The 9726-nt window shown below is 38.9% G+C and overlaps 1 pseudogene; it reads right to left on the bottom strand.

Moving 5' to 3' along the window:
* Positions 1 to 1423: 1423 nt before the first annotated feature.
* On the bottom strand, positions 1424 to 9356 carry LOC120861372 (annotated as a pseudogene).
* Positions 9357 to 9726: the final 370 nt, after the last annotated feature.

The following is a 9726-nucleotide window of genomic DNA, read 5'->3' as shown; positions in this document are numbered from 1 at the left end:
CCTACTAAGATGCTCTGTCACTGAGTTTATCAAATCACTTTACTATTATGTTATGTTAGTAATAGATAACTCCAACATATGGACTTTGAAAACTATCACCACAGACAGCAACTCACCTTCTTTTTCCTCCTCACTGAATCTGGTTACAGACACGGAAGGGGAGACCCTCCAGCCTTCCTGATTTTAAGTTACTCAGACAAAGGATGCAGCCCCACTGTCCACGCCCTGCCCCTCCCAATAAATCTGCAGAGCTTCACCACCTCACGTCCAGAAAGAAATGAGTGTACAGGTGGGAAAAGTGATGGAAAATTCCACACTGTGGAAACATTTTCCTTTCCTTTTCTATTATAGAAGCTTTGATTAACTCAGGGATCTTCACATATTCCAACCAGTGCTCAGATCTTTCCAATAGATTCCTACCTCAGCAGAAAAATGAGGCCATTCCCTTGTGCCTTATATATTTTATATCTAGTACTGTGTCTATATTAATCCCAAACTCCTAATTTATCCCTCCTCCCCACCTTTGCCCTTGGCTAACCACTCTACTCAATACTCTGTAGTCACCTACCTGAGAAAATGAACTGAAAAAGAATGGATATATGTGTACAAAAAAAAACTGAATCAACTTGCTGTACATCTGAAACTAAAACAAAATTGTAAACCAACCATATTCCAATATAAAAGAAAAATACAACTTAAAAAATGAGGTTGCTCCCATGGCCTTCAAGGAGCCTTGATAACCTGGCTTCCACCTGCCTCCAAACTGCAGCTCCTACAACCCACTCCCTGACTCACTCTATTCCTGCTGCTCACGAATCCTGCCATCCTTCATTTTTAGAGGACAAACTTGTATTCAAATGATACTAATTGATCCTTAAAATGAGAATTATGAGCAAATGGTTTGTAAAATTGCTAAGTAAATCATAAACAGCAGTAGGAAGATTAAATCAAAAATAGTTTTGCTAAAGCTCACCACCTGAGTCCCAAATTATGATTTCATGATAAGTAGATGCATTTGAAGAGTTGAGAGGCTTTAAGAATAAATGATTCAAGGCTAAAATGTTTCCCATATTGTCAAATTGACATGAATAAAAATAAAACTGTACCAACAAATATAACAAAAAGCTATGACAAGCTACTGAAGCCAAAGTACAATATATAAAATACAGCCTCTGGGAAACCTGGAAGTGACTATCAAGATAATCCAGTAAGTGAAGCTTCATTTCAAAATATTCATTTCAGGTTTGAGCATTTCATTTATCTGCTTCATCATGATACTGAAATGTGGTAACATAAAGATTAAAATTATTATCTTAATAAAGAGTAAATTATTAGTACCTGTCTATGTTAACAATTTAGAACTAAATCTCCTAACATTTCATAAACAACATGATGTCCCTACTCAAAGTAAAGCATTTCTTTGGTCTAATTTTTATTTGCTGGATACAAGGTATGCTTTTAGGCAGGTTTAGAGACCATAAATTCACAGCCTGTGTATTTTTTATATTCAACTAGATTCAACATTTAGCCAGAATCAAGAATCACTTTGAACTTTCTTTCAGGAAGTCTGAGAATTATTTCTCCTTCTGGATACTCACTTCTCTTTTTGCTTTCTCATTTTCATACCAATACATTCTCTCTTTTAAATGATTCCATTCCTTGATTAACTCCTTGTTTCTTTCCTCTAGCATCAGACCTTGTTTCTCACGTTTGGCCTGAAGTTTTCTCACGATCTGTTGAAGCTGGTCTTGGATGCTAATGACTGTCTTCTCTCTACTGTCGGCTCTGTTTCATGCATCGGCCAGTTGCTGTCGGAGCAACATGTTTTCACTCTGGAGTTGAGATAATCTCTCCTCTAAGGATTTCTGCTTTCCAAGGTATGTGTTCACTTTGTCTTGTTCGTTCTGATACATGTGTTCAATTTCCTGCTTTTGACACTCTGATTTGCTTAGGTCTCTCTGGACACGTTCTAACATCAAAGTCTTTTCTCTAAGATCATCTCTCATGTTCTGCAGCTTGATTTTCAGCTTATTGAATTTACTTTCCACTGTAGATAGTTGCTGGGAAAGCATCTCATTATCTTTTAGATTAGCCACATCGGACTTCATCTTGTCCTGCAAGCATAACCACTCTCCTCTTGCTCTCTGGAAGGCAAGTTCCAGGTCTCTTTTTCATGTCCGACTTTGATCATGATTGTGTGAGGCAGCAGCCAGTCTAGAACGGTAGGATCTCACTTCCGTTTCCAGTCTTCCTTTGCTTTCTTTTTCATTCTCCAGCTTAGAGGTTAGCATTGTATTCTCAGCTGTCAGAGCATTAAGCTGGCCTGTATAGTGGGTTATAGTCTTTGTTAACGTTTCCTCACTCAGTTTTATTGCCTTTGAAGATCATCATTCTTTACTTTGAGAATTTCAGTGTTCTCAAAATAGTTCTCTTCCTTTTCCCAGTGCTGATGTTTCAGTACATCTGTCTCCAGTCTCAGCATGGCAAGTTCATCCTGCAGCATGTGGTTTTTGCACAACAGGTCTTTTGCTTCTTCACAACTATCAGAAACCTAAGTGAATCAAAGGAAACTTTTAGCTAGTACTCAATAAAGTGACATTCCATGATTTCCTCTGAAATGAAAGACTAACCTCTCTGTTTATACAATGAAAAGACTGCACCAGGTATGTCTCCAACAGGGAAAAATAAGGTTCAATTCAATCCTCAGACTTTATACAAGCAGAAATTCCCAAAGGTTCAAACATTTAATGGAAGACAATGAATCTGTGAAAGTAAAAAAGAAACCCCAAGAGACTTTTCAAGAAGCTCAGAACTGAAAAGGCTTCTCTCTGTACTACAACAAACCCAGAAGGCTTAAAAAAAGATTCATAGATCTGACTACACTTAAAAATTGCATCTGATGTGGAATATTTATATAATGGAAAACTAGTAAGCCATAAAAAAGAAGGAAATAATGCTATTTGCAGCAACAAGGATGGACCTAGACATTATCACACTAAGTGATGTAAGTCAGACAAAGACAAGTATTACATCAGACTGCTTATATGTGGAACCTAAAATGAACTTATTCACACAACAGAAAGAGACTCATGGACACAGAAAACAACCATACTGTGACCACAGGGGAAAGTGGGGTAGGGGAAGGGATAAATTAGGATGTTGGGTTTAACATATACACACTAGTAGATATAAAATAACCAACAGAGATCTACTGCACAACATAAGGAACTACACTTAATATTCTGCAAGAAGAATCTGAAACGGAATATGTGTGTACATGTGAGTGTGTGTGTGAGTGAGTGTGTATGTGTATTAGTCACTCAGTCATGTCCAACTCTTTGCGACCCCATAAACTATAACCTGCCAGCTTCCTCTGTCCATGGAATTTCCCAGGCAAGAATACTGGAGTGGGTAGCCATTTCCTTCTCCAGGCTTCTGCTGCTGCTAAGTTACTTCAGTCATGTCCGAATCTGTCCAACCCCATAGACTGCATCCCACCAGGCTCCCCCATCCATGGGATTCTCCAGGCAAGAACACTGGAGTGGGTTGCCATTTCCTTCTCCAATGCATGAAAGTGAAAAGTGAAAGTGAACTCGCTCAGTTGTGTCTGACTCTTAGCAACCCCACAGACTGCAGCCTACCAGGCTCCTCTGCCCATGGGATTTTCCAGGCAAGTGTACTGGAATGGGGTGCCATTGCCTTCTCCACCTTCTCCAGGGGATCTTCCCAACCCAAGGATTGAACCCAGGTCTCCTGCATTGCAGGCAGATTCTTTAAACTCTGAGCCAGCAGGGAAGCCCCATTTATATAATATACACACACATATACATATATATGTGAATCACTGTGCTATATACTTGAAACTAACAGAATGTTAATCAACTATAATTCAATAAACAACACCACTTGCTAGGTTTATAAACACTGCATTTGATACCTCCTATACATCTACCTCACAGTAAAAGCCTTAACTCTGTATAAATAGACTAAATTTTGTACAAAAAGTTTTTCCTTGAGAATATGCTACCTTCTAACATTTTAATAGGCAATTACAAGAATTACACCTATGAACAACTGTACTAGGCACTTCTACAAACATTAACTAACTCATTAGCTGTAATGATTCTGGAAAGGAAAAAGTTTAAAATATGAGTAAGCTACAGCCTTTTCACCAGGTCTTTGGACTGTACTAGTCTTCTTACATCAAACCACATGTCTCTAGTACACACATATCAATAAAAAATAAGCTTCCTATTTCATTCATGGTACATACACTCATCGTAAATAAGGTAAAATTTAGAAAGCTTAGAAAACTATGAGATTATTTGCTGCTGCAATAACTTTCATTTTGTCTCCATAATGTTTAAAATAGTAAGATGGGGAAAATGCAATGAAAAACACCTAATAACTATTGAAAAGTGAAAGTGAAAGAGAAAGTGAAGTCGTGTCTGACTCTTTGCGATCATGGACTGTAGCCCACCAGGCTTCTCTGTCCGTGGGATTTTCCAGGCAAGAGTACTGGAGTGGGTTGCCATTTCCTTCTCCAGGGGGTCTTCCTGACCCAGGGATCGAACCCAGGTCTCCCGCATTGCAGGCAGATGCTTTACCCTCTGAGCCACCAGGGAAGCCCTAATAACTATTACTAAATATATATTATAGCATATCTATCACTGTTTCTTTCAAAAGTTCCTTGTACTGAAACAGGACACTCACAGAGCAGAGTGCTCATTTTCTCACAAGCAGAAGAATGACATCCAAAATGTGGTCTCTGAACTGCCTATAGTTTCCTCCTTACCATCAGGGGAAGTGGTAAACTAACCTAATGATCAATCAAGGAAGTGAAATCATTACCAAAACCCAGAATATCTTTAATTGGTAGCAAGAGGTTTTTTTTTTTTTCTTTCCCTCCTGTTGCTGCGTCGGAGGCACTTTTATAAGTTTATTCTAAAGAAACAACTTTTTTAAGTGTTCAGAAGTGTTTTTACAATGGATGTCACAGTTTTTACAAAATGAAAAACAGTAAATGATGTGAAAAGGTCGTTGACAGGGTATTGGTTAAAGAAATGACAGTGGAGCCAAGAACGGGCTCTGATTTAGACACTGAAGGTGATGACGTGCATGGAGTGACTGACACGTTCACTCCAAGGCAGAGGGACTTGGTCGGGTAGTGCAGTCGATGCTGGACCACACATGGTCTTCCTTGCCTAAACCATAATCAGGGTCCTGACTCCTCTGAGATAGTCACAAAAGATTTGAGATCGATTCCTATGGAAAATATTAAAGGCCTCTCCTTGGATGAGGCCATTGTATGTCACTACCTGACTGCTCTAGACAAATGGATTTGAATTACAAATACTACTTTCCCAAGCTCTTCCTGAGAGCTTTTAGTTGTGAGAGATCTGCTGCTAGGACCTCTGGGATGGGACCCAGTCCATGGTTGAGAGGGACATCAGGTGTGGGAGCAAATTCCTCTGCTCTGAGATGCCACTCGAGAACTCTGCAGAAGGAAGGACAACCAACTTCAAGAGTGTCTGGTTTCTACCAACTGCTGGAAAAAATTTCCTGCACCTCTCGAGGACACCAGTTAACACCTGTCCTTGAGGACTCTGTTGTGAGGGAGAACGCAGCTGGGGAAGCTGGAGCCAGCTCTGAGCTGTTCATGGAGCAGGTGGACTGGAGGGTGACGGGGACAGAGGGAGGGGGGTCCAAGACCCTCAGCCACCTGCCAGATTGAAGGCCAGAGGCAACCTGATGTAAAATTAGGCACGATGGACCCTCCCAGCGCCCCTTCTCTTCTAGATCTATTCACTCACGAATGGTCCATCAAGGCTGAAGGATCGGTTGCCTGAGGTGGACTGAGAGCTTAACCTCCAGTTTCTACACCATTCTCAACCCCGTGGTTTCTCAGGATCTATTGTGTGAGCTACTGACGTGACCTCTTCCTCCTTCTGCTCAAAAAAGTGCATCCAGCATGTCAGGATCATACAATTCTTATTTCCGGCCTTGTTTCTTTGGGAACTCTGAATTTCTTTTCTTTTGTTTTTAACAATTAACCTAAAATTTCCTATAACACTAAATAAATAGCATTTTTTAAAAGGGGATATTATAAATAATATTGATAAAATCACATTAGAAATTTGAAATTTTCCCCAAAGATTACTCTACCTGATTAGGATTATTTCTTTCAGTCTTTAGTTTCATTTCTACTGCTTGGAGAGTGAGTTCTAGGTTCTGTTTCACTTCAACTTCTTTACTATATTGGTCTTCTTTTCTTCTTAAATGCTCCCTCATTTTTTCATATAACATCTCAGTATTTCTTCTATTCTCTTCTTCTTGCTTTAAGGTGAATCTGCAAAATTTAAAGCTCTTCTTAGAAAATCATGAGATTATTCACTGCTGCAATAACTTTTGTTCCTTCTTCACAATGTTTAAAATAGTAGACAAGGGGGGAATACAATGAAAAACACTTAATAATGGTCACTGTTTTCAGACAGAGGGTTAAGAACAAAACTGCATAAAATTTTGTTTTCATTTTATCTTGAGAAAAATGGCTGCTTCATAAATCTAAGGGTGGAAATGTAAAGTAATATAAACTTTCCTAAGAATAGTTTAGAAATAAAGATCACAGACCTTTTTAAGTTCTCATACTTTGATGAAATTATACAATATTATTAAAGAAAATGTATTTAAAATAATTAGAAAGGTAGAAAGGAATTTATAGAAAGGTGTTCCTTGCAGTATTAAATAGAATACAGAAAAGTGAAAAACAACTGAAAGTCAATTTGGTAAATATTTAATGGGGTTTCCATTATGGCAGACTTCCGTATGGTCATGAAAATGATTTGGAAAAATATACATTAAGGTATTAGAAGCATTCTTTGTTAAGAACCTGCTATATTATTTCAACGATACTAGTAACACTTTCTCCTCTGTAAAATCCTAGAGGATGTTAGTCCTTATAACATGTCTACGTCTCTGCAGTATTAAAGGAAACAATAGTTCAAATATTTCTTTAAAAGTGAGGTGTACAGTACCTCAAGCTGCCGAGCTCTTGTTCCCACTCCACTTTCTGATACTCTAACTGTGATTTCACTTCTTTGGTTTCTGACAGCTCTTTCTGTAGCCCACGAACCTTACTTTTCATTCTGTAAAATTCTCCTCGAAGTAGTTCACAGTGGCTTCTTTGGCTTTGAAAATCTACTAATCTTTCATGTGACAGAATTGTATCTTGGATTTTCAACAAGCTAACAGAATCTGCATGATGAAGAAAGCAAAGATAGAAACAAACAAACAAAAAATTATGTGAGTAATTTCTGAGCATAAAGGACTGTACCTTTCATGTTCACTCATCCATGCACTGACTAGTATTAAGGGTCTATAATGTGCAAGACATTATTCTAAGCTCTGCAAATAAAGCAGATGCCCCTGGCTCTTGTTTAGCTTGAAGGCTAGTAGCAGACAAAGACAAATAAAATAAATATGAACTCAGAAGGATACTCTAAGAAAAGAGAGTTCTATGAGCACATAACAGAACTTGACATAGACTGGGTCCAGGAAAGATTTCCCTGGGGAAGAGATGTCGCACTGAGAAATGAAGGATGAGCAGGAAGTAGTAAGTAGAGTAGGAGGAACAACCCCATGGACAGTCTCCAGCTGCCATATGTTTTAACCAAGACAGAGTGAACAGATACTGATTTACCTTCCTGAATGGAGCGAGCAAAATCAATGCCAACAAAACACATAAAACAATGATTTTCATGACAAAGGACTTCAGAGAATGAAAGACAATGATCCTGGAAACACTCGAGGTTAGCCTAAGGAATGCCCCAGCTCACTGCCTGGAGAGAATTTCCAGGCCCCAACACGGGGAGAAGGAATGGAAGCTGAGTCAGCCAGACTCCCTGACAGGAGGTGATGAAGCTGATAGTCTGGTGAAACCAAAGTGGGCAGAGATCACAGATCAGAACCACAGAGAGGAGAGAGTGGAACAGAGAGGAAAGGGACCCTGGAGATCTGAGGAGGAGCCCCTCAGGCATTCAGCAGAGGAACGAACAGTGCCCATCTGGGAGAAACCACCTGAGACCAGGGAGAAACCATCTGAAAAGACTATAGGAACCTGTGACTGGTGCTCACTCAGTCCCAGGAATTCTATCAATTCTCATGAGCCAGGCTGGAAAAACCCCTAGATACCAGCAGAACGAACAGGGTAGTCAGCAAGGTCTTGCCTCCAAGGCAGGAAATAATCAGCCCCAGCCCCAGGGCCCCTCTGGATGCACCTCACAAATCATGAGAAGCAAGAGCACAGAAGGATCTCTGGAAAACTCTCCACATTTGGAAACTAAATCACACAGATCTAAATAACCCTTGGATCAAAGAGGTAATGAAAAGAGAAAGTACAAAGTAATTTGAACTGAAGGAAAATGAAAACGTTAAGACCAGCAGACATTCTAGGGAACTGACAAGCTGATTATAGAATTCATGTAGAAAGAAGGGCAAAAACTAAAACCAGATGGACCTACACAATTGTGACCTTTAACCAGGTAGCAAAGAGAGGCAACTGTTGGGCTTGAAGCAAGGGGGTAGTATGATGAAACCTGAATGTTTAAAAATAGGCAATAATTACAATTGCTGTGCAGACCGAGGTTCTGACAGGTGGAGTGGCAGGGAAAGAAGTCCTGAGATTATTTCAGTTACTCTAGAAGGAAAATGATGCTGACCTGACCGTGGGTGGAGACACAGGAAAGAAGAGTCAACGGAAGGTATAGTGAGTGAGAGGATCATAGGCCTGTGGCTCAGAGTATACACTCACTTTCATGTTCTTTTAATGCAAAACAAACTTCTGAGATGCACAGCACTGTAGCATATCCCTGGCTCTAGAGCAGTACTGACAAGGTGTGCATACATCACTACTCTATACACAGACAGGCTTTCCTTTAACATTTACACTGCGGTCCCACCTGTACACCCCACGTCAAGAGGTTCTACTTGCAACGTGGAATTCACAGAGTAAAGCACGTCACCATCCTCAGAATCAGTCTCAGACGACTGAGTTAAGTCATCCAGGTTGTTCACATAATTAATTTGTTCTTTGACCTACACGTAAACAATACTGTTTCACAATGTCCTTAAAATATGTACAAATACACTAAGTGTACAGAGGTGATAAATCTCCATATCAAAACAAAATCAGACATTTCTTAAAAGAAGATATTTTTTTCAAAAGGATAACTTTATCAACAGTGTTTCTAAATGATGTGTTCAAAGTAAACTTCTCTACAACAAAGGAATATTTTCTTTTTTACCACTATTCCTTTGACAAGGTATTTTCGACAAGGATAATATTTTTGAAAGTTCATTGTTTTTTTTTTTTTTTTTACTATACCTTCATCTTTTCATATGGTATTTTCCTTTCAGGCCTAAAAGAACAAATGATTCTTTTCAGGCTAATATTAAATATTCAAAAATACAAACAATACCTAAACTTTTCTTGTTTATATAAACTCTTTGCATTGGCAAGTAATTGTCTATAAAGGATGCAGAAATAAATAAAAGCGGCATTAAAGGACACAGAAAATATATCAGTAATATTAATAAAGTATTCAAATTAGATCCAAGGAAAGGAAAAACATAAAGTTACTTGCGTTGTATGATAGGAAACAGTATATCAGTGTTCTTTGCACCTGTCCTTTTCCATAAGAACTAACTTTTATGGCAATACGACCTATC

Source organism: Oryx dammah, unplaced genomic scaffold (assembly GCF_014754425.2).
Source record: "Oryx dammah isolate SB20612 unplaced genomic scaffold, SCBI_Odam_1.1 HiC_scaffold_11236, whole genome shotgun sequence".
Classification (NCBI taxonomy): Eukaryota; Metazoa; Chordata; class Mammalia; order Artiodactyla; family Bovidae; genus Oryx; species Oryx dammah.
The sequence above is the reverse complement of the archived record's forward strand: the minus strand, read 5'-3'. Positions and strand labels throughout refer to the sequence as shown.